This window comes from Capsicum annuum, chromosome 7 (assembly GCF_002878395.1).
Source record: "Capsicum annuum cultivar UCD-10X-F1 chromosome 7, UCD10Xv1.1, whole genome shotgun sequence".
Lineage (NCBI taxonomy): Eukaryota > Viridiplantae > Streptophyta > Magnoliopsida > Solanales > Solanaceae > Capsicum > Capsicum annuum.
The window spans coordinates 75,078,572-75,101,544 of NC_061117.1; positions in this window are offsets into that span (position 1 = coordinate 75,078,572).

The window sequence follows — 22,973 nt, forward strand, 5'->3', positions numbered from 1 at the left end:
AGTGAATTTTTCATCAGTTAAAGGTACAAAAGTTGAGTAGAAACATCTTCTTCTTCTTTTAAAGAAACTCTAGTGTGATCTTCAAATCATTGAGTGAGTTCGTAGATAAAAAAATATGAGGTACCACTATTTTTTAAAGTGAATCATTTTATCTTGGGAGGAGATATTCCATTAAACTCGGGTGCTTGAGGGAAATAAATTCCTTAAGGACATACCAATGAATTTGGTGGACTTGATTCTCTCAGTTTTACTGTTTTCATCTTCATTTCTTTAAGTTGGTTTTACTATTTTTCCATAAAATAGTAGAAACTTCATTTTGATAGTTGATTTGAACTTGTTAAAACTTCTTTGTTGTTATTGATCTTAAGTTGAAGTTCATATTGTTAATTACTAATTTTATACTTGAAAGTAATAGAAGTATAAATAACATTCAACAAAAATTAGCTCTTTTTGATTGATAAATCAACAACAACTCACATCGGAAGAGGTCAATGCTCCTTTTATGATAAGGGAACATAATATTCCTTTCTTTTAAAGGTTTTTTGATGATGATGATTTGGGCGAGATATAGAGGAACTTTTTAGGTATTGGGTTCTTGTCATGGTCTTATCCTGATTTGTATAAACAAATGTACCTATTTAGGGAATTTATCCACCCAATTTTACAACAAATTGTGTTAAATTGACATCTTCAACTTGAAGAATACTTATACTAAAGGGGGACTTTGTTTTGATTCCTCAAAAAATGTTTACAAGGCACTGCTGATTAACGGTAAGTTTGTTCATGTTACTATCCTAAAATAAAAACAAAAATGCAGGCAAGTCGAATTACCTTATGGTGATATGCTCTCAATTTGTGATGGGATTACTGAATGGAAAAATTCACTACAACTTAAGGGTCAATCATGATGACTCATTTTATTGAATTGGTCTATGCAACAAAATAATTTATTTTGATCTTGTTGCTGAAAAGTTTCACATAATTCCGATCGTTAACCTTAAGTTTTATAGAGTAGAGAATATTATAGTTAGTGTAGGAACTTTAAATGAGTGTATATGTATGACTCGCTTGGATAATAACGCTGTTAAGATATTGGTCATAAAGGAATATGGAGTAAAGAAATCATGGACATCCTTATTTTTCATAAGGAAATTAAAAATAAATTCTTTTCATGGAGCTGTAGTTCCTCTTTTCATGATAGATAATGGAGAATTAATTTTTTTTTACAAGTAATATTCGTGACAAAAATGTTCTTCTGTACGATCCAAAGAATGATAATGTGCAAGACATTCAGCAAGTTCAAGGGAGGCAAAAATATATATCATGCAGCATTTGCTATATAGAAAGTTTGATCTTACCACAGGACTTCTGTCGTGACCCGAACCGAGGCCCTGGACGTGACAGGTATCCCAAACCATGAAGACCCGAGAGACCCTTGGCATGTAATCATAAGAATAACTCATATGAAATAAAGGTGCATAAGATAAACAGAAAACATAGTAGTCCCATAATCAATCTTAAAACTTTTCAACATTGACTCATAAGAATACCCAAATCCATCTGAAACAATATATGAATCCTTTACTGAACTGAACATACTAGTCTATCTAAATAGAGAAAAGACCTCCTTCTAGACGATAAAAGTAAAAAAAGGAACAACTCATGGGAAATATGCCTTTCGATGTAAAGGAGGGTCACCAACTCTGAAAGTCTGGAATTAGTCTAGTACTTTGTAGGACCACGAGACTGTCCCTTAGAACCTAAAATATAGAGAGTCAATACTAGAAAGTACTGGTATTTAGAACAATCCAAAATAATGTATAATTCATGTAAAATAACTTAAAGCAATTCAAAATAAATCTAATATAATATAAATAACAACACACTGACATAACTTAAAGAACTTTAAATCATTCTTTTAAATCATGAACTCAACTCTTTGCTTTAGTTCTAAGCTAGATGTTACACTTTACAAGTCTACAATTCATGGGCTAAATGGAATTTGCCATTTACTCGTTGACCAATCCACCAAATCCAAGTTTGCCGCAAGGATTGGGGTCCTACATACTAGTCTAGTTTACCTATGCCCAGAGGCAAGTATACATTGTCCATTCATATATCTGGAATCTGAATCATATCTTCTGAGTTATCAAAACACCATTTAGGAAAATGAGTTATCTTAACTTATGCCTTCTTCAGGTAACCTACTAACTCTCTTATAGCTTATTTTTAGTCCTTTAAAATCATGTTTTATGCTCAAATTATTCATTTCTTTGATGTTAAGGGCATTCTCTAATAGGTATCATCATATCTAGACTTGGAAGCCATATCATGTCATATTATGTCAAAATCATAGACCCTCTTACTCAAAATCATGCAAATGACCACCAAAAGATTTATCAAATCACATGAGAGTTCTTATTTTCAGAAGAATATGAAACTTGTGAAAACACACTCTCTTTTCAAGACATTAACACATGGTGGTTAATTCTTGGATTAATCACATGCAATTTCTTTATTTGGACACAAGAACCTTTAAAATAGGAATCACCTTTTTGAAAACATGTCAAATAACAAAGTGTAATTCATAAAGAGGCATTATAAATTGATAATTATCATCATTCATAAAACATCCCCAACATTAGTTATACATAAACCTCGTGATAAAAAACGGACTTACAATTCATGCTCTCAAATCCATTTCACAATTCATAACATGTTAAGGCCCTAAATATCATCACGGGGAAGGAAATTTCACAAATCATGCTCATAAATCATTTTTCAAAACTCATATCATATGTGCATATGATTTAACTCAAACTTATGGAAAACCCTCATGATAAATACATACTTTTATCAAATTGGGTTCATGATGCATGCTTTTTAAATAGTTTCCCAAAACTTATTACATATACATAATTATACATCTTTAAAGCTTCTAATATGATAAAACTTACGGTCATGGAGTTAGTATAGTCCCACATACCTTAATAACAATTAAAACATAGAGAAATTTGACTATTGGATACAATAATTCTCATCCCTAGGTAGTTTTCTCATTTTTTGTTGTGGAAAAATTGCTTAGGGATTGTAAGAAGGGACATCTAGTGGATGTTTTAAGCTATGGGGAATAGGTTTAAAAGTGAAAAGACCAAAAATCCCCTCTAAGACTGTAATTAAGTATACAAGAAAATACAACCTCCTCGATGCGGAGTCTATCGTGGAGCCTATCATCTGAGTTACAAACCCTATTGCAGTCACCAGCCTCCACGATGCAGGGATATCACAGAGGCTCACTGCCTCCATGTCCCAAAACTGTCCTAAACCCTATCAAAAAATTCAAAAATTCTTTCCGCTGGCCCTTCTAACACCCCTTACATGATTTGAGTCAAAAATTTATATTTCAAGTATGGAATGACCAAAAATAAAATAGCCAAAGTTTGAGGGTGTTACAACTTAATACTGGAGTACACAACAATAAAAAATCTTGGAGAGAGATTAGTCATTTGAGGAATTATGGTATGTTCCTCCTATATGTTTCACTATCTTTATCTAATTAAATTTATATATTTTTCTTGAGGTAGTCTTGTCGTTGTATTTTAGTGGTTTTAATTCAACATGTTGGCTTTATTCCTTAACAAAATGGAAAGTAATAAGATGATGAATTGAGCTAATTTTGGCCTCAATGACTATGTTATTTGCTCAATGAATAAAATTAGCCAATGTTTTTCCTGATTCTCAAATTGCCCTTACCAATTTGAGAGCACCTTAAACAAAACTTGGTAATATATGAAAACCTTGATATACTTAATTTATGTCTAAAGATAGACTGCTTCTTTGAATAGCAACAGTACATCAACTACTGCATTTGCTACTACCCTAATCATGCTATTGTGAGAAAGTGTATTTTTCTTTTCCTTTTTTTGTTTCTTTCTATAACAAAAAGCTCCGGCAGAAAATATAAGTAGTTAGCTCAATGTTTTTTTCTTGAAAAGGGATGCCCTTTGGTGAGCACAAGGAAAGGCCTGTGCTTGTGTAATATCTTGCTAACCACACATGAGGGATAAACCACACGAGGCAAGAATGCCAACCCCCTACTATTAACAAAGGGTTTCAAACTTGAGGCCTCTATTATGAAAGTCCCAAGCCAAACTATATGAAGCACCCAAATTGTTGGTTTGGTTAGATCAATGTTAACTTTAAGATTCTAGAATCTAATTAGGAGACAACATCTTTTTCTTCTTATAGAGATTTTTATGTATTACCCTTTATTTGTCTTAGTATATTGAAAATATTAGCCAAACTTACCCAAATTGATTGCATAGGGACCATTAAATAGAAAAAATAACCTTTCATGTATAACTTAGACATATTTTACCCTCTTGACTTTGCAAAAATTTGAGGTTATTTAGTTGGCCCAATGGAATGGACAAACTGTATTCCGTCCATTTTAACTGTTCATAGGTATAGTAGTAAGTCCTTAGTTTTAATGATTGAAAATATGTGTATTGTATGTTGGGACATATTTCTTGGAGTTTTTGTGATGAAAAAGCTACCACAAATTAGGGAATAGTTTAGGCCAACCTGTCACTATCACGATCAACAGTCATAGTTGACACAAAGTTCAAAAGTTGGTGGTAAAAGCTATTGCCACTATTTTGCTTCAACCAATGGGACCTCTCCTAGGTTTTCTTGTGTCATAATATATATAGCTCATATTACTAAACAATAAAAACAAATATGTACTTATACTTACAACTAAATATCTTTCTGAAGTGGTGAATTCAAAGACTATAGTTGCAACAGGGAACTTATTATTTATCAAGTTGCATTTTAATCTCCTTATTATAGTTGAGTCTTTGTAGTTTTGGTCTTAAACATTTTCCTATAGTATCTTATGATTATGGTAGGTTTTTAGGTACAGTCATCATAATCATATAGAGTTAGGTGATTTCTCAAGCTAGAGTTAGCTTGTGGAGTCCAGTTAGAGTTAACTGAAGGGTAAAGTAGTAGAGCTGCTGCTTGTGTTTCCTTGTAATAGAGTTATTGATAGGAAGTGGTTAATCCTTGGAAAATTTATTGAAGAAGTTGCTTGTATATAATGGATCTTAGAAATCCTAAGGGCATGTAGTGGTTTTTCTCCCTTGAGCAAGGAGTTTCTACATAAAAACCTTGTGTCCTTTATTTTAGTTTATTTCTTTACTTCTTACTTTGTATGTCTCCTAGTTCTTATTTTGTGAGTGCATCTGAAAATAGATCGCTGAATTAAGGAGCAACCTATCCCAAACCATCACTTGGTATGAGAGCCATGTCTTTAATTATAAAGCTAATACCTTGGAAGGATCTTGAGAAATGGCTTCTCCTCCTAACCTAGAAAAAGGCCAGTCTAGCACCAGAACCCCAAGATTCAATAATGAATACCATGGGTGGTTGAAGACAAGTACACATGACCATTATGGGTGAGGACTATGAGATATGGGATGTCATATAAAATGGCCCTTTTGTTCCTATAAAAGCAGTAAAAATTAAAGATGTGATCTCACAAGTTCCTAAAACCAAGAAAGAATTTGATGATATAGATAGAAAGAAAACATAAAAGAACTACATGGACAAAAAGATCCTTGAATGTGTCATTGGTCCTGATGTGTACAATAGGATCTTTTCTTATTAAACTGGAAGAGAGATCTGAGATTGTCTCCAGACAACTCATGAAGGAACCACTCAGGTGAAGCGGTCCAAAGTGGATATGCTGACAAATCAATATGAAAGCTTGACCATGAAATAAGGTGAATCCATTCAGGAGTTGAACACAAAATTCATAACAATAATCACTGAGTTGTACTATCGTAGTGAAATCATTCCTACTCACAAGTAAGTTAGGAATTTCTTGACATTCTTCCAAAAGGATGGGAAAGCAAAGTTGATGCTATTACTAAATCTAGAGATCTGAACAAAATGGAAATGGATAATTTCATTGGGATTCTCAAAAACTACGAGATGTTAAAAAAACTTGAAAAGTTATAGGTTGAGCCTAGGGAGGAAAAGAATTTGGTCCTTAAGGCTGAAAAAAAACTACCAATACTAAATAAGATGAAATAACCTATATTTCTAAAAAGGTTCTCAAAGCATTGAGAAAACTAGGGTCTTTACTCAAAAGAGAAGATTCTAGCAGGATTCAAAAAGAAGCAAAAGGAAGTGACACATGTCATAAATATGGCAGGTTTAGTTGCTACAATAAGGATTGCGCTATTTAAATGATAAAATGCAAGGAATATGCTAAGCAAGTTGCTATAATTAACAAGGGAAAGATCAGATTCTTATAAAGTTTAATAGGAAGGCTAAAGCAGGCAATATTGTAAATCAAGTGTTAGCAACTTGTTGGGGTGATTCGTTTAGTAATTCAAAACAAGGAGATGCCTCCTTGATGGTGATGTACATGAAATATCAGTGTTTGAATCTCTTTTTTCTCTTATGGTAGATACTGATAATGAGAAAAGTAGACCATTTACTCTCTTTGGTATCAAAGAAAATATGAAGCACTACTCCCTAAGTAAGTTGAGATATCTTTCTTCTATATTGATTGATTCTCTAGATGACCTTCTCAAGGACAAAGAAAATCTGAAGAAAACCCTTGAAAAATATGATGAAGAAGTGATTGAGTTGAGTGTCCAAGTTTCTAAAGTCACAAATAAAAAGGCAAAGCTAAAGGAAGATTTGAAAAAGTGTGAAGAAAAATAGTGGAGCTGGGTGTGCAAGTAGCTGAGCATTAAGAAAACTGTAAGACCCTCTCCCATGAAAACAAATTTCTGAATAAAAGGCTAGATGAAATCATTAAGTGCGACTCTAAAGGTAAAGGTGAAGAAAGTATAATGCAGATTCAGCTAGAGGAAGAATTGACTACTGCCAAGGATGTTCTGATTGCCTAACTTGATAGAAACACAATGCGTGATAAGGAATTAATTCGGGTGAACATTGAGCTTTGAAAATCTCTTAAGTGGATTACGTATTCATAAACACTATCTTCCTTTATCATCCAAGAGTCTAATAGTAATAGAAGCTTGGGACACAACAGTCAAGGGGATGGACCTATCTCCTCAGACAGATATGTAAGGAGCAAAAGTGATGCTTCATGTATTCATTATGGAAAGAATGATAAATCCAAGGATATATGTCCTTTAAAAACTATAGATTCAAGAAAAAGAAGAAAGTAAAGATTGGCAAACTAGATTAAGAGAAAGCTAATTTTTCCTCTGTCACTCTTTTGGGAACCCAAACATAAATGGCTTCCCAAAGATAACAAGTGATTAATGATTCAGTGAAAGGCAAGAGGGATTAATTGGCACATGAATTATGAAAATGGTTGCTCAAATCACTTGGTTGAATATCTAAATATCACCTCTTGTTGAGAGGCCCTTAAGGGATATATTTCACTTAAGCGTAGAAGTCTAAAATTACAGTATGAATGGAGTTGTTGTTGTTAGAGATTAAGGAGTGATATGTTCTATTCAGGTACTGTGAGGCTTTTCCTCAGTAGTCCTACAATAAATGTAAGTAGAGAACTTGTTGAGGGATACAAAAATGATTATGGCTGATTGAATCAAGATGGATGCAGAAGATCCTCATAATTCTCCACTCATAGATATAAATAAATTGGTGAGCAGGTATCCAGGTCAGGTAAGTCCTTATATGTCTAATTCAATCTCATATCTTTGTAGATATACACCTATGGAAAGGAATGAAAGGTATGAAAAGAGTTGTGAGATAGCACAAAGTTATTGAATTCTATCATCACTTATGGACAAGGTTCCTAACCAGGTTAGTACCACTTACCATTCCTAAATAATAACCGTCTTAAATATTTAATGATTTTGCCACACCACTCTCCTTCCTTCTTAAAAAGGTTACTAACCAGGTTAGTACCACTTACCATTCCTAAATAATGACTATCTTAAATATTTAATAATTTTGCAACACCACTCTCCTGCCTTCTTAAAAAGGTTATCACTTGTAATTTAAACTAAAAAAATGCATCAATATGATCGAACATGTCATATCAGGAACATCACATTTGTCAATATTAATCATTCCCTTATGTCATATATAAAGTCCAAAAATCAAATTACTTTCTCTCTCACTTTGAAAAAATCTCACATATCAAATCTTTATAGTTCCCTAACCATTCAAAGATCTTGCTACTTCTACTATTCTTAAATATTCAACCTATAAATAAGGCATTTGACGATTGTTACAACCATGAGTAGAGAAGTAGAAGATCATCGCCACACAACCTCAAGTACTAAAACTGCTAGATGGGAACCTTCCTTACCTACCCTATATACAAAAAGGAAAACTGACTCCCTTAAAAGTATTAATAATGATGATATGGTACTTTTACCCAATATCTATCTAATAGGTAATAGTATAGGTAACATGGAAAATATTAAAAAAAGAGAAGTACAAGAGAAATAATATACAGTCAGAGTTAAACTGGGTGATTAAAAGATGGTACACATTGAAGAGTCAAAAGATGTCCCTCAGAAGATGTTCAAAAATAGCAAGGATAGTGATATTGAGCACATGTTTGAAGGATTAACTGACATGATGATGATTCACTTGACTCGTATGATGAAAAATACACCTCTTATGCAAGGAAAAACAAGAAATAAAAAGGGGATATATCTCTAACAAAGGGAAAAGAGTTGTTAATGATGAGACCAATGCCCACTATTTAGTAAAAAAAAATTAGAACAAGGTTCTGACAAAGAACCAGGTTCAAGCTCAAGCTTGTCTAAAGATACAAGACATAAGTTTCATCAAGATCAGGAAATCCTGGTTGGAAGAGTTTTTGACCTTACTATGTCTAATATGCCAAAAATGAAAGAGATGCTTGATTTGGTAAAGTTTCAAAATTGGGAGCACTTATTTCAAAGTTGTGTGGCTTACTTTTATGAGGAGGAAATAAAAATGTTTTATCATAACTTGGAAATTTTTGTAAATAGCACATATCTAATATCTCAGGTAAATAGTATGGCTATGGGATTGGATGAAGGGACACTATCTGAAATCCTTGGTGTTCCAATTGAAGGAATCAGGTCTATCAAATCGGAAAGGGATCTGTTGAGTTTATAAAATTATGTGGTGCCAAATATTTTGAAAATAGGACTCTCAAGGAAGAATTTTAGTTATTTCTTGAGCTTGTGATAGGGACGCTACTTCCAAGGTCTGATAAGGGACCTACTCTAACTGGTGTTTAACTATTCCTAATGGAAATATTGTTTAATTACAATAAGGTTAACCTAACATCTATCGTCATTAAGAATATGAACACAATCATTAATGACAAAGCTATAAGGTATGGGCTACCTATGATTTTTGGCTAAATAAGTTGTTTTCTTATTTCAACATTAAGTGTGGGAAAGTGAAAGTTGATTCAGTGAAGGGAGTGTTTGGTATCTCAACTCTTGAATAAAATTAATGCTTTCTTAGGATAAATGGTGGAAAGTCTAAGTCTCTTGTGTCTGACCTCATGGATGACCAAAACTGATTGATGAAACAAATAGAGACTCTAACTACTATACTTGCTTTGAGGGATGCATAGATAGTTGTGTTAAAAGATACATCTATAAAAGAAAGGTAAAGTGAGAACCAATTTAGCAAAGGATGTGTGCACTGCAAATGCTATCCTGCATGAATGGGTGGAGGAGATAAGAACTAAGATATTTATCTAAAAGCTCCTTTCTAGAATCAAATCCTACCTACTTTTCTCTCCTTTTGTCTTAAATATCTCTTCAAGTCTTATTTACTTTCGTTCTCCTAAAGCTGTGTGTATCTAACTTTTATCGGGATGTAATTGGCATAATTGTTTGAATATCTTATAGTTCTTATTTTTGTAAATAGTTTTTGGTACTGATTAATGCATGTATGAATAATATTTCTCCTTGTTCTACCACTTCTCCTTTTTTTTGATCTTTGCTTGCTTATGTAAGTATTGCCCTAATGGCTATGAATTAACATATATACTTATCTATGCTTAATTTAAGGCCTAACCTCTTTGATGATGCCTTATAGGGAAATGGGTAGTTGTGTAGTTGAGGCATGCATGAAGTAGTTGGACTAGTTGAGGATGCATTTAGGAGTCGTATAGTGTTGGTCAAGATAGGACTTCTCTCACTCAGGGGGAACTCGATGCTCTTTGATAGATAGAATAAGATGTGTAGGATACTGATACACTTATAAGCATCAGTGATAGGGGAATTGGTTGGAAAATCTGTGTCAAAGGCTGTTGATGTGTTGCTGAGGTGTAGACTATGCTGTGTGTGTATATTTTGAAGGTGTTGAATGTCTGCATAGGTTTGTTATCATTAGAAAAGTGGAAATTCTTAAGTCCTTAGTTTTTTTGAATGATAATATGTTGGTTGAATGTTGGTACCTATTTCTTATAGTTTTTATGATGACAAAGATACTATGAATTAGGGAACAGGTTGGGCTCACCAGTCGCTATCACGGTCAACAGTCACAACTGACACAAAGTACAAAAGTTTGTTGGAAAAGCAATTGCCACTATCCTGTATAAACCAGTGAGATCTCTCCTAGATTTTCTTGTGTAACAATATATGTTGCTCATCTTCCTCAACAAGAAAACCAACACTTCCATACAGTTACAACTAAATATCTTTCTTAAGTGATGAATCCAAAAACTGCAGTTGTAATAGGGAACTAATTGTTTATCAATTGCATTTTTATCTCTTTATTGTAGTTGAGCCTTTCTATTTTTGATGTTAAACTTTTTCCTACAATAGCTTATGATTGTAGTAAGTTCTGAGGTGAAATCCTTTGCATTTTAGTCATCTAGAGTTAGGTAATTATTTAAGATAGTGTTAGCTTGTGGAGTCCAGTTAGAGTTAGTTGGAGGGAGAAGCAGTAAAACTACTGCTTGCATTTCCTTATAATAGAGTTTTTGATAGGAAATGAAGGATTAGAAGGTTAATCCTTGGATTCTGTATTCAAGAAGTTGCTTGAATATAGGAGATCTTAGAATCCTGGAGGCAGATCATGATTTTTATCCCTTGAGCAAGAAGTTTCCACGTAAAAACCTTGTGTCCTTTATTTTACTTTTTCCTTCACTTCTTACTTTGCATATCTTCTAGTTCTTGTTATATGAGAGCATCTGGAAATAGGTCCTTGTATTAAGTAATAACCCACCTCAACCCATCATATAGTTTACTTCAATTACAGACAACTTTATATCAATCTTGACAGCATATGCTAATGACCTCAATATCTCTCTATGCATAATTGAGTCTCATCCATTGAACAAAAATGCATAACTAAACTTTTGTTGAGCTGATATGTTTAACTCATTAACTTTATGGTAACACAACATTAGTTTTTAGAACTTTTGTGGGGTTTGAAATCACTGTTTTGATCTTCCTAATAAATCCCAAAAAGGTGTTTTCAAATAGAAAGTTAGTCTCTTGATGCCTGAGAACTTTAACCTCTGGGATTCGTAGAAGCATCTTGTTTTGATCTTACCTTGGGGATAATAAGTTATGACCATTCTAAATCTTCATACGTATAGTTAACTTTAATCACATGTAGATGTATATAACTAAGTGTGACAGTTCACCTTAATTGACCTAATCATAATTGTGCTCGATATCTCTCTATACATAATTAAGTTTCTTCCAGTCTAACTGAATTATAAAACTGATTTTTTTTACCTCTGTAACGAATAGTTATCATATGTATTTAAACTATGTGAAGAAATATATCACTCTTACTCGTCAAATTTTTGAAAACACAACATGAGTTTTCAAAAATTCTATTGGGTTTTCACTCTTCATTTGAAATCACTGGTTTTGTCTTCTTAATATAAAGCCTAAAATGGTGTTTTCTAAGGGAAAGTTTGGCCTCTTGAACCTAAGAATTGTAACTTGTGGGATCGGCAGAAACAATTTTTTTTTAACTTACTATGGGGGAGTAGTCAGTTAACTAAGTGAAATCAAATCACCTATAAGATTTCTCGTGGCAATCATTTAAGCAGATGCAAGAAAAAATGCATATCAGTAGATCCAATCGATATTGATTTTTTCAATTGTCGTAACCTAATTATTAAGTCCTTAGTTTTGATGATTAAAAACTCATAGTTTGGGACCGGTTCCCTGAGGTTTTTGTGTTGTCAAAACTTCTACATATTAGGAAATAGGTTGGGCTCACTGATGACGATCATAGTCAAACTTCCACGACTGACACATAGTGCAAAAGTTGGTGAAAAATTATTGCCACCTTTTTGCTTCAACCAATAAGATTTCTCCTAAGTTTTCTTGTGTCATATTATGTATTGATCATGTTACTCAACAAGCAAACTGACACTTCTATATACTTACAATTAAATATATTTTTGAAGTGCTACAGTGCTGCATCAAATGCTGGAACTATAACAGGAAATCTGTTGTTCATCGATTTGTATTTTTAGTTTCTTGTTGCAGTTAAGTCTTTGTATTTTATTCTTAAACAATTGCCGACAGTAGCTTATGGTTGTAGTAGGTGTTGTGGTGTGACTATCTTTTTATAATCATATAGTTAGGTGATTGTCCAAACTATAGTTATCTTGTGGAGTCTAGTTAGATTTAGCTGGAAGTGGAAGTAGTAGAGTTACTACTTAGATTTCTTTGTAATAGAGTTATTGCTAGGAAATAAAGGATTAAGAGGTTAATCCTTGGAGTCTGTATTCAAAAAATTGCTTAAATATAGTGAATCTTAGAAATCTTGGAGGTAGGTTGGGGTTTTTCTCCCTTGAGCAAGGAGTTTCCATGTAAAAAACTTGTGTCCTTTATTTTATAGTGTTTCTGCACTTCTTGTTTTATTTATATTCTAGTCCTTGCTGCGTGAGTGAATCTGGGAAAAGTTTCCTGAGTTGAGGAGAAACCAACCCAACCCATCATTTGGTATCAGAGAAAGGTCTTCCTTATAGAGTCTAACACCTTGGAAGGATCTTGAGTAGAGAAATGACAGCTTCTCCAAATCTAGAAGAAGGTCAGTCTACCACCAGACCTCTAAGGTTCAATGGAGAATACTATGGGTGGTGGAAAACAAGAATGTAGGACTTCATCATGGCAGAGTGTTGTGAGCTTTAGGATGTTATAGAGAATGGTCCTATTGTCCCTACTAGATTAGTGAAAGTTGGTGATGTGACCACTCAATTTCCCAAGTCCAAGAAAGAGTTGGATAATGCAAATAGAAAGAAGATAGAAAATAATTATAAAGAAAATAAGATATTGATGTGTGATATTAGACCTAATGAGTATAATAAGATCTCAGCCTCCCAAACTACAAACGAAATCTAGGACTGTCTTCAGATAGCTCATCATGAAGGAACCATTCAAGTCAAGTAATCTAAGATACATATGTTGAATCATTAATACCAGACCTTCACTATGCAATAAGGAGAATACATTTAAGAAATATACACAAGGTTCACTACAATCACTAATGAGCTACACTGTCTTGGTGATGTTATTTCGACAAACAAATAGGTGAGGAAATTTTTTAGCATTCTGCCAAAGAGGTGGGAAAGTAAAGTTGATGCTATCACTGAAGCCATTGATTTGAAAAAGATGGCCATGGATGAGGTCTTAGGTAATCTAAAAATTTATGATATGTTAAAAAGTTTTTGGGAAGTTAGAGACTGAGCCTAGGGCAGAGAAGAATCTAATTCTGAAAGAACTAAAGATACTACATGTGATGAAGATAAGAAGACACCATATATTTCAAAAGGAGTTCTGAAGGTTTTGGAAATTTAGGAGCTATATCTAGGAGAGGAGAGCCTAGAAAGTGTTTAGAGGATGGTAATGAAAGTGACACATGCCACAAATGTGGCAAGTTTGGTCACTAAATCAAGGAGTACAATGAATAAGATTATGCACAAGGTTCCTACCAGGGAAACCGATGGAAAAAAGGGCAAGACAAGATTTTGGTAAAGCATAGCAAGAAGGTTGAAATTGATAGAATTGTCAATCAAGTGTTGGAAGCCTATTGGGGTGACTCTTCCAGTGATTCAGAATGATAAGAAGATGTTTCCATGGTGGTAGTAAAAGCTGAAGCATCTATATTTGACTCACTTTTTTCCATGAAGGTAGACACTTAGATTGATGAAGATAACCCAGTGACTCTACATAACACCAAACAAAACTTGAAATACTACTCCCTCAGTAAACTGAAATCTCTTGCATTGGTGCTGATATATATTAACTAGATGATTTATAAAAGCAAAGAAGATATGACGGAAGCCTTAGATAATTATGAAGAGAAAGTTGTGGAATTGAGTATCTAAATAGCTAAACTCAAAAATGAAAAGGTAAATCAACGGAAAGATATATCAAAATATGAATATGAAATGGTGGAATAAGTATGCAAGTGACTGACTATCAAGCAAAGTGCAAGACTCTCTCTTGTCATAATAATCTTCTAAATAAAGATTAGATGAAATCACCAAGAGGAATCAAAGGGGAAAAACTTAAGAAACCAGGATACAATTCTATCTGGAAGAAGAATTAAGTGAAACCAAGGTTAATATGGCTACATCACTTGAAAGAAACTTAGTTTTTGAAAGGGAACTAGTTCGGGAAATGGAAAAACTTGAGAAATCTCTCAAGTGGACTACTTTATTACAAGGACAAACTAGTAGCAAGCAAGGCTTAGAATACCATTGTCAAGTTGGCAAAGCTCAGAATATTCCTCCTCTTATTACACTTTAAAAGGAAAGGGATACTCTTCTATGCCTCAATTATGGAAGGGATGGTCATAAAATAGAAAAGTGTCCATCCCAAGCTCTAACTTAGAGAGAAAAAAAGGGATTCTACTACTTCTAGGAGAAAGAAAGGAAACTTACCTAGATGAGAAAAAAGCTAATCTTTACTTTATCCTCATATTCGGAACCGAGATTGAAATGGGTTCCCCATACCTCTATCTAACCCTTATTAAGGTCTAGGAAAGAGCAGAAAGTCATTAAGGATGATGACGATATTGGTTATTCAAGAGCACACTCTTGGAGAATTAAAGGTCATCTATTGTTGAAGGCCCTTAGAGGGGGCAATGTCTTCTTAGTGATGAGATAGATTTGGTATACATCTTGAACCACTTTTATCTTGAAAGATCTATATCCAGTAGGTCCTCGAAAAAAGTCAACTGGAATTTGATTAAATGGAACAAGGAAAAACAGAAGTAATGGATTCTGATTGATGAATGGCAACTCTCTAAATCCTCCACACATGGCTATGAATTTATGAGCTGGTATTTGGGCTAAATAAATTCTTATATATGTAATTTAGTCTTATTTACTTGTAAATATACACCCATGGCAGGGAAGGAAAGGATATAGAAGGAGTGTGAGACAGCACAAGGTCACTAAATTTTATTCTTGCTTAGGGCCAGTTCCTAATCAGGTTAGCACCACTCACTATTCTTAAATAATAATTATTTCAAATATTTAATGATTATGCCACATCATTTTCCCGCCCTCTCAAAAGCTGTCATTGACACTTTAAACTAAATAGTCACATCCATATGACAAGACACGTCCCCTTAGATGCATTGTATTCCTTAAATCTTAGTCATTTCTCTGTAAATTACATAAAGCCCTAAATCAGATCTTCTTCTCTCACTTTAAGAAACTTCTCACAAAGCTTATTCGCTCCTTGATTATTCAAAGTTCTTACTCCTCCAATTATTTTTGTTATCCCATCTCCAAAAGAGACTTTCATTTCTACAATGAGCAAAAAAGGAAATTCAAGTCTGTCCTCCAGGAGGAAAAATGACCTAATTAAAAGTAATAATGATCAAGATAAGAGATCTCCACCCGTTCTTGAAGAATCAATATATAATACTAAGAGCATGTCCAATTATAGCGAGGATAGTGATATTATGATCTTTTTTAAAGGATTGAGTAACTCTAAGGATAAGTTCATTGACTCTGATTATGAGTACTTTACTAATGTATGGGAAAATAAGAGAAGAAGAGAGAAGGTGTTTCCAATGAAATGAAAGCAAAAAATATTAGAACAAGATGATATCAGGGGACTATACTCCATGCTAGCATGTCCAGAGTAGCAAAGAAAGAGACTTTTGAGAATCAGGAACTACTATGAGGAAGAGTTCTTGACTTTGCTAAAAGTTATATGATTGAAATGAGGGAGATGCGTGACTAGGTGTAGTTTAAAAATTGGGAACACTTACTTGAATTGGTTATATCTAATGTGCATAATAAAAAAGTGAGGATGCTTTATCAGCACTTGAAAATTTCAGATGATGGCCCTATACTAAACCTCTCAGGTCAATGGTGTGGTTTTGGGATTTGATGAAGAGACACTCTCTGAAATTCTTAGTGTTCTAACTTTAAGCATCAGGTCAGTAACACCTAAGAAGGGGTCTCCCAAGTCCTTGAAATTGTATGATTTATGTGATGGCTTACTCACAGAAGACTCTAACAAAAAGGCTCTCAAGGAAGAATTTTAGGTATTGTTTGAGCATGTGACAAATGCATTGCTTCCTAGGTATAACAAGGAGACTACTCTGATAGGTGTTGATCTATTTTTAATGGAAATATTATTTAAGTACAAGATGATTAACCTACCATCCATTATTATTGATCACATTAACTCTTTCCTTAATGCTAAAGGTGTAAGGCATGGACTACCTTTAGCACCTAGTTGAATAGGGTGTTTTATTACTTCAATATTGAGTGTTAGAAAGTGAAAACTAAACTTGTATAGGAAAGGTGATGTGGAAAAAAACTCAGAAAAGGATGTGTGCACTGCAATTACTACCCTGTAGGAACTGGTGGAGGAGCTTAAAACTAAATATATTTGTCTAAAAATCGCCTTCCTAGAATCTAATCCTACCTAGTTTGCTCTCTTTGACTTCTCGTTAAGTCGTATTAACTTTTGTTCTCCTTCTGCTCTTATTTTTTTTATGATGATTGGCATAATTATTTTTCTATTTTGTGGTTATTATTTTTCTAACTAGTTTTTGGTACTCCCTTATACATGAATAAATGAAATCTCCTTTGTACTATCACTTCTACTACTTATATCTAATCTTCTTTTGCTCATGTAAGTATTGCCTGAATAGCTATGAATTAACATATTTGACTTATCTATGCCTGATATACTTCCTAACCTTTTTGATGATGACAAAAGAGGGAAAACATATATGTGTAAGCCTATATGTGTAGATATATGTGTTGATGCATGGAATGAGGTGTTGACAAATGGGTTGCGGTGTTGATGCAACTAGATTAACTTATGATAGTTGTGAGGTTGTGCTAATAAAGATAGGTGTTCTCTCATTCAGGGGGAACTTGATGCTCACTGATAGGGGGAATAAGGTAGAGAATGATTATATTATTATGAAAGGGTAAACTTGGTTGGGAAAACTGGTCTAGCATGTGGTCTTATGACTTATATTGTATTGCTTACGTATAGGTTGTATTGTATAGAACATGATTGAAGATGTTCAGTATGTTGATTTGATTGTATGGGTTTGTCATCATCAAAACTAGGAAAATTGTAAAGTCATTAGTTTAGATGATTGACAAACTCATAGTTTGGGACCTATTCCCTGAGGTTTTTGTGTTGAAAAAACTTCTACGCAATAGGTAATAGGTTAGGCTAACCGATCATAGTCACAATCAAACTGCCACAGCTGATACATAGTACAAAAGTTGGTGAAAAGTTGTTGCCACCTTTTTTCCTGAACTAATAAAATTTATCCTAGGTTTTTTTATGTCGTAATATATATTGCTCATCTTCCTCATCAAGAAAACCAACGCTTCTATATGCTCACAATTAAATTTCTTTTTGAAGTGCTGCATCAAAGGTTGGACTATAATACAGAACCTGTTGTTCATAGAGTTGTATCTTTAGTTCCTTATTGTAGTTAAGTCTTTGTATTTTGTACTTAAAGAATTGCCTATAGTATCTTATGATTGTAGCAGTTGTTGTGGTATGACATCCCTTTGTAATCATCTAGAGTTAGGTGATTGTCCAAGATAGAGTTAGCTCGAGGAGTCAAGTTAGAGTTAGCTAGAGGTGGAAGCAATAGAGTTACTGCTTGGATTTCCTTACAATAGAGTTATTTCTAGGAAACAAAGGATTAGGAGGTAAATCCTTGGAGTATTTATTCAAGAAGTTTCTTAAATATAGTGGAGCTTAGAAATCCTGGAGGAAGGTCATGGTTTTTCTCCCTTGAGCAAGGAGTTTCCATGTAAAAATCTTGTGTCCTTCTTTTACTATATATTTGTACTTATTATTTTATTTATCTTATAGTCCTTATTGTGTGAGTGCATTTGGGAACAGTTCCTTAGGCTGAGAAGCAACCACCCCAACCCTTCACTAATGATGGAAGGTGGGATGAATGTTAAAAAAATGTTTGCTACCATTATAAGGAACTACTTTCAGAATATCATGCTTTTTTTTCAAACTTGGTAAATAATATGGTGGTTTTGTTAACCTTCTTTGTATTTTCTACTTAAGAATCAATGTTTTATGAACAAAATCTTTGACCTAATAAAAAAAAAGAAAAAAGTGATATATAAAAATATTTTGTTTTATATGTTTACCCAAGTACAAACTCTGTGTTCTGAGTTTGCTTCTCTTAGTCATCAGCCCATAAGTTTAATTTTACGACTCTCTTTTGGGTCTGTCCAGGAGCCTTGGGTGATGGGTCAGAAGTGACGGTTATCATCATGCTCACTGTTTGCATATATACTGTAGGTTGGATTTCATCACTTTTATAGAATGGGGCAAAGAACAGAATTAGGAATTATTAACTATCACAAAGCTCTCATAATAGAGCTATCATTATTTTTTTTGCCTCTCTAACTCACCTCTAAGTTAGAGTTACAAGCATTACACTCTACCCTCCCCTCACTCTACTTAGGTCGAAATACACTGGATATATTATTGTTGTTAAGTAATATGTTTCATCAAAGAATTCAAAAAGAAGCAACTTACAAAAGAAATCTTCTAGCAATTACAAGTAAAGTTACAATACCCTATACAAAGTGATAGGATAAGTCTAGAGAGCTTACAAACTGCAAAAAATGGTCGGTGCTAATTTTAGGTGTAAATAGACTAATCAGAAACTTTGCTTTAAGGGGTGAGTTTGGAATTGAAATATCATAAAAATATCTATTGTACCTTTTATTCCACAGACTCAAATAAGTTAGTCTATGAATCATTAACCATATCTTCTTGATGGCATTGTCAACTCTCCAGTGAAACCAACTTACGTAATCTTCCCTTACATACACAAGTATTACCCAATTCTGCCCAAAGAGGCAAATATGCATGTACCAAAGTTCAGTGCCTACTGGGCATCCAAAAACAAATAATTAATATTTTTTGAGATTTTCTTGCATATGTAAACATCTGTTAACTAATGGGAGGCCCCCTTTAGTAAGCTTATCTGGTGTTAGGAAAGTTCCCTTCAAAACAGACCAATTGAAGTAGATAACCTTGCTTGGTACTTGGGAGCTTGATTTTCCAAATCAATTTCTATGGCCTGATATTAGAATCTTGATTCTGCTTATTGAGATGATTGTGCCACTCTTTATCTATGAAGATATTTTTGTTTGCCCCTCTCAGAGTATTTGGAAAATTCCTCAATATTAGCTAGTATGATCAGTAGAATTCCCAGTTTTTGATCTTGTACAACTTTTCTAAGGTGAATGTACCAACTGTTGTCAGTTGTATATGAGTCCTTGGAATAAGCAATCTATAAAATTAAGATGTCGTTACTTTGTCTTGTCTGTTAGATTTCTTCTCTTCATTGGAAAATATATACTTAAATTTTGCTAATTCAAAGATAAAAGGTTCTTAGAATATATATAGAGGATATGTTTTGAATTATCCTCAAACTTAAAAGATAATTTTGGCTAAACCTCAAGTAAAACTTTCATGTCAAGCTAATCAAAGGATAGTTCTTGATTGAAGTCTCATTCTTTTTACCTTTGTTATCTATAAATCAAAATTTTGGAAGTTCAAGTATTTATGATATTTTTTTGATTGATGAAGGCTTCTATCATTAATTGGATACCAATAATGAAAAACACCTACTCACATAGGATGTTTACACAGAACTAACTTATCTTTAACATGGTTATATGAGATTAACCATGATCAAGTGATAAATTATATGTAAAAACTACATGTCATGTATCTGTTGATTTGGTGTGTGTAAATTTTTCTATACCAATAACCAAGTGATTATTTTTTAAATGCAAGCACAATAACCCTCATATTCAGTTCTTGGTTATTGTGATCTAAATTATGTTGTCAGACTCTTCGAACTATTGGGTATGAGTTAGATTCCCCAAAATGCACAATAGTGCCTTTTTGGAGGATCAAATATGAGTTTGGAAACATCTTGGATAGCCCAAGAAACATAGGATTTCAATGAGCTTATACTAATATTTTGTGTTTATTGAAAAAAGGACTAAAAGTAAAGAAGGAAAGAGTCAAGGATATCGAAAACGGGCAAGTAGAATCAAAAACTGAGCAGAAGAAAGAGATGGTTAGACTGAAGAAAAATGGTATAAAGACATTTAGCATGGTCATAAACTAGTTAAAAGATATACAAAATGATGAATGCACCATTTTCTTGGACCAATTAAAGATTGGAGATAACCTTATCCATTTGTAATATGAAAACAATTTTCATTCTTGTTGTTTGGTTCCATGGTTAGAGAATTATGCTTATTTCCCTAGCTACAGAATGGAGATTGTCACTTGAAAAAATGGATTGCGTATATAAATGATATGAAATGAGCTTAAATGAATGAGTGGGGATTCATATAGCCGATGCCAACTTTTTTGGTACTGAGGCATAGTTACTTTTGCGGTACACATTAAGTTTTTTAGAGGATTCTATCATGGGATAAAGTAATCCAACTTTTTTGTGTTTTAAATAAGTCATTAGTTGCTAGAGAAGTGTGAGATATTTAGAACTTCTTTATCATATTATTATAATTACAAATTATGTGATTTGAATTCCTTATGTTGTGTGTTTTCCTCTGTTATTTTGTTAACTTGCAACTTCCTCAATTTTTTTATTTAAACAAATAATTATGGTATTCGGGTGTATCATATTGCACATACGGATTATATTTGCGGGTACGTGCTATTTTTCATCAGCATAGGTATTGAGAAATCTATCTATTAAGACTTGAACAAATGTGAAGAGATCACCTAGTATTTCGCCTAGCGTTCTCCAGCATTATTTAGGCTTTTAGAGGTTTTCACTATGAGGCTCGAATTAATACTTATAGAAATATGAGAAATGGAGGACCAAGGGTAATTCTGGAATATTATTTTTTTAAAGGACAAATTCGTTAATTAGCTAAAAAAAAAAAAAGAGATACTTTTATATTTTGGATATTTTCTCAAGAATTCTTGAAGATTTCTTTTTTCAACTCTCTATTCCAACAAACATTCACACCAATTCAATTCATTGAAGAATGCAATCAAAGCTTAATATCTTTTTCAAGCCTCCTTCTTCCTAAAAATGATGAGTTTAAAATTCATCTGGGTATAATGTAAATGACTTCTTTTCCATTTTCCTTAATTGAAGTGTTTTCTTTTTCTTCTCCTTTCATTTTGTACATGCCTTTTGAACCTTAAAATTTATGTTTAGAGAAAGTATTTAAATGATCTTAGAGAGCCAAATGAAAGATGTTGTAAATTGTTCAAGAAACAAAAAATCATTTAATTGTCCTTCTAACTATGTTCTTGCCTTAATCAAATTCAAGTCTATGTGATGATTGCTTAGAAATTGTGATCTTGTTTTAAATCCATCAAATACTTCGTACCCAAATCTTGACCGCATGGTGTCGAAAATTTACAAGCATCTTATTGATTCTACATGGACTATATATATTTAGTTGTCCTTGGGTGAAAGTTGCAGCAACGTTCATTTTAAGCGATAAAAGAATTTTTCACTAGAGTAAAGGTGAAATTGAGGAGTTTTAAATGAATATTAAATATTTAGAAATGACACTTGACATGGGAAGAATAGTGGCAAATTTATAATTATCATGTTTCATTGGGGCTGATTTGGAACTCAAGTGACGCTGCCATGTATAAAATACTGTTTTCATCATTCTTCACTGAGATTCTAGAATCTTCCATTCTAGCCTTCTTGGATTATCTTCGCTCAATTCTCATTAGTGATTTGAATTTCTCTGTTTCTAATTCACTCTTGCTATTTCCCTCAAACTTCATGTTAAAAAGTATATCTAAAGATTCTTCAAATTTAAAAGTGACATTTGGTTAGACTTTGGTATTTCACGTATGTTCTCTACACAAAAACTGAAATGTTATTTATTTCAGATTTAATTATTAATTTTAGCTGCATATCCTCTCTCTCTTTGAGATCACTTATGGTAGTTATGACTATTAACTGTATTAACGCATGGATATATGTCGTAGAAAGTTTCCTACAATAGTAATTGACTTGTTTCCATCATATACAATACATTTGGTAATTACACACTATACATGTCTAGATGTTTGACCATATACATGAAGACAATTAACAAAATTACATTGCCTTTCTTTTTCAGTAGGTTTATTAAAATATTTTTCTCCATCAGTCAAAACTTAAAAGGTATGTTATTACCATACAACTTTAATCTCTATCATTTATATTTTTGTCAAAGAAATATGTTTAAATATATACCTTTTGATCCCACATGTGTTTTGTTAGAGTAGTTCACTATTGTTCTTAGATAGAATAGAAAACGCCAAAAGCTACATTCTCACAAATCCTCCTTTCACCTTTTATCTGACTATCTGCATAAACATGTTTTCTTGTGATGGGACGCTTTATACTTTCATTATTCTCAGTGAAGTTTTACTTGAGTACTTAAAATTTGATAAAATTGTCATCCTCTTAAACGTTCTCCTCTTAGAAGACTA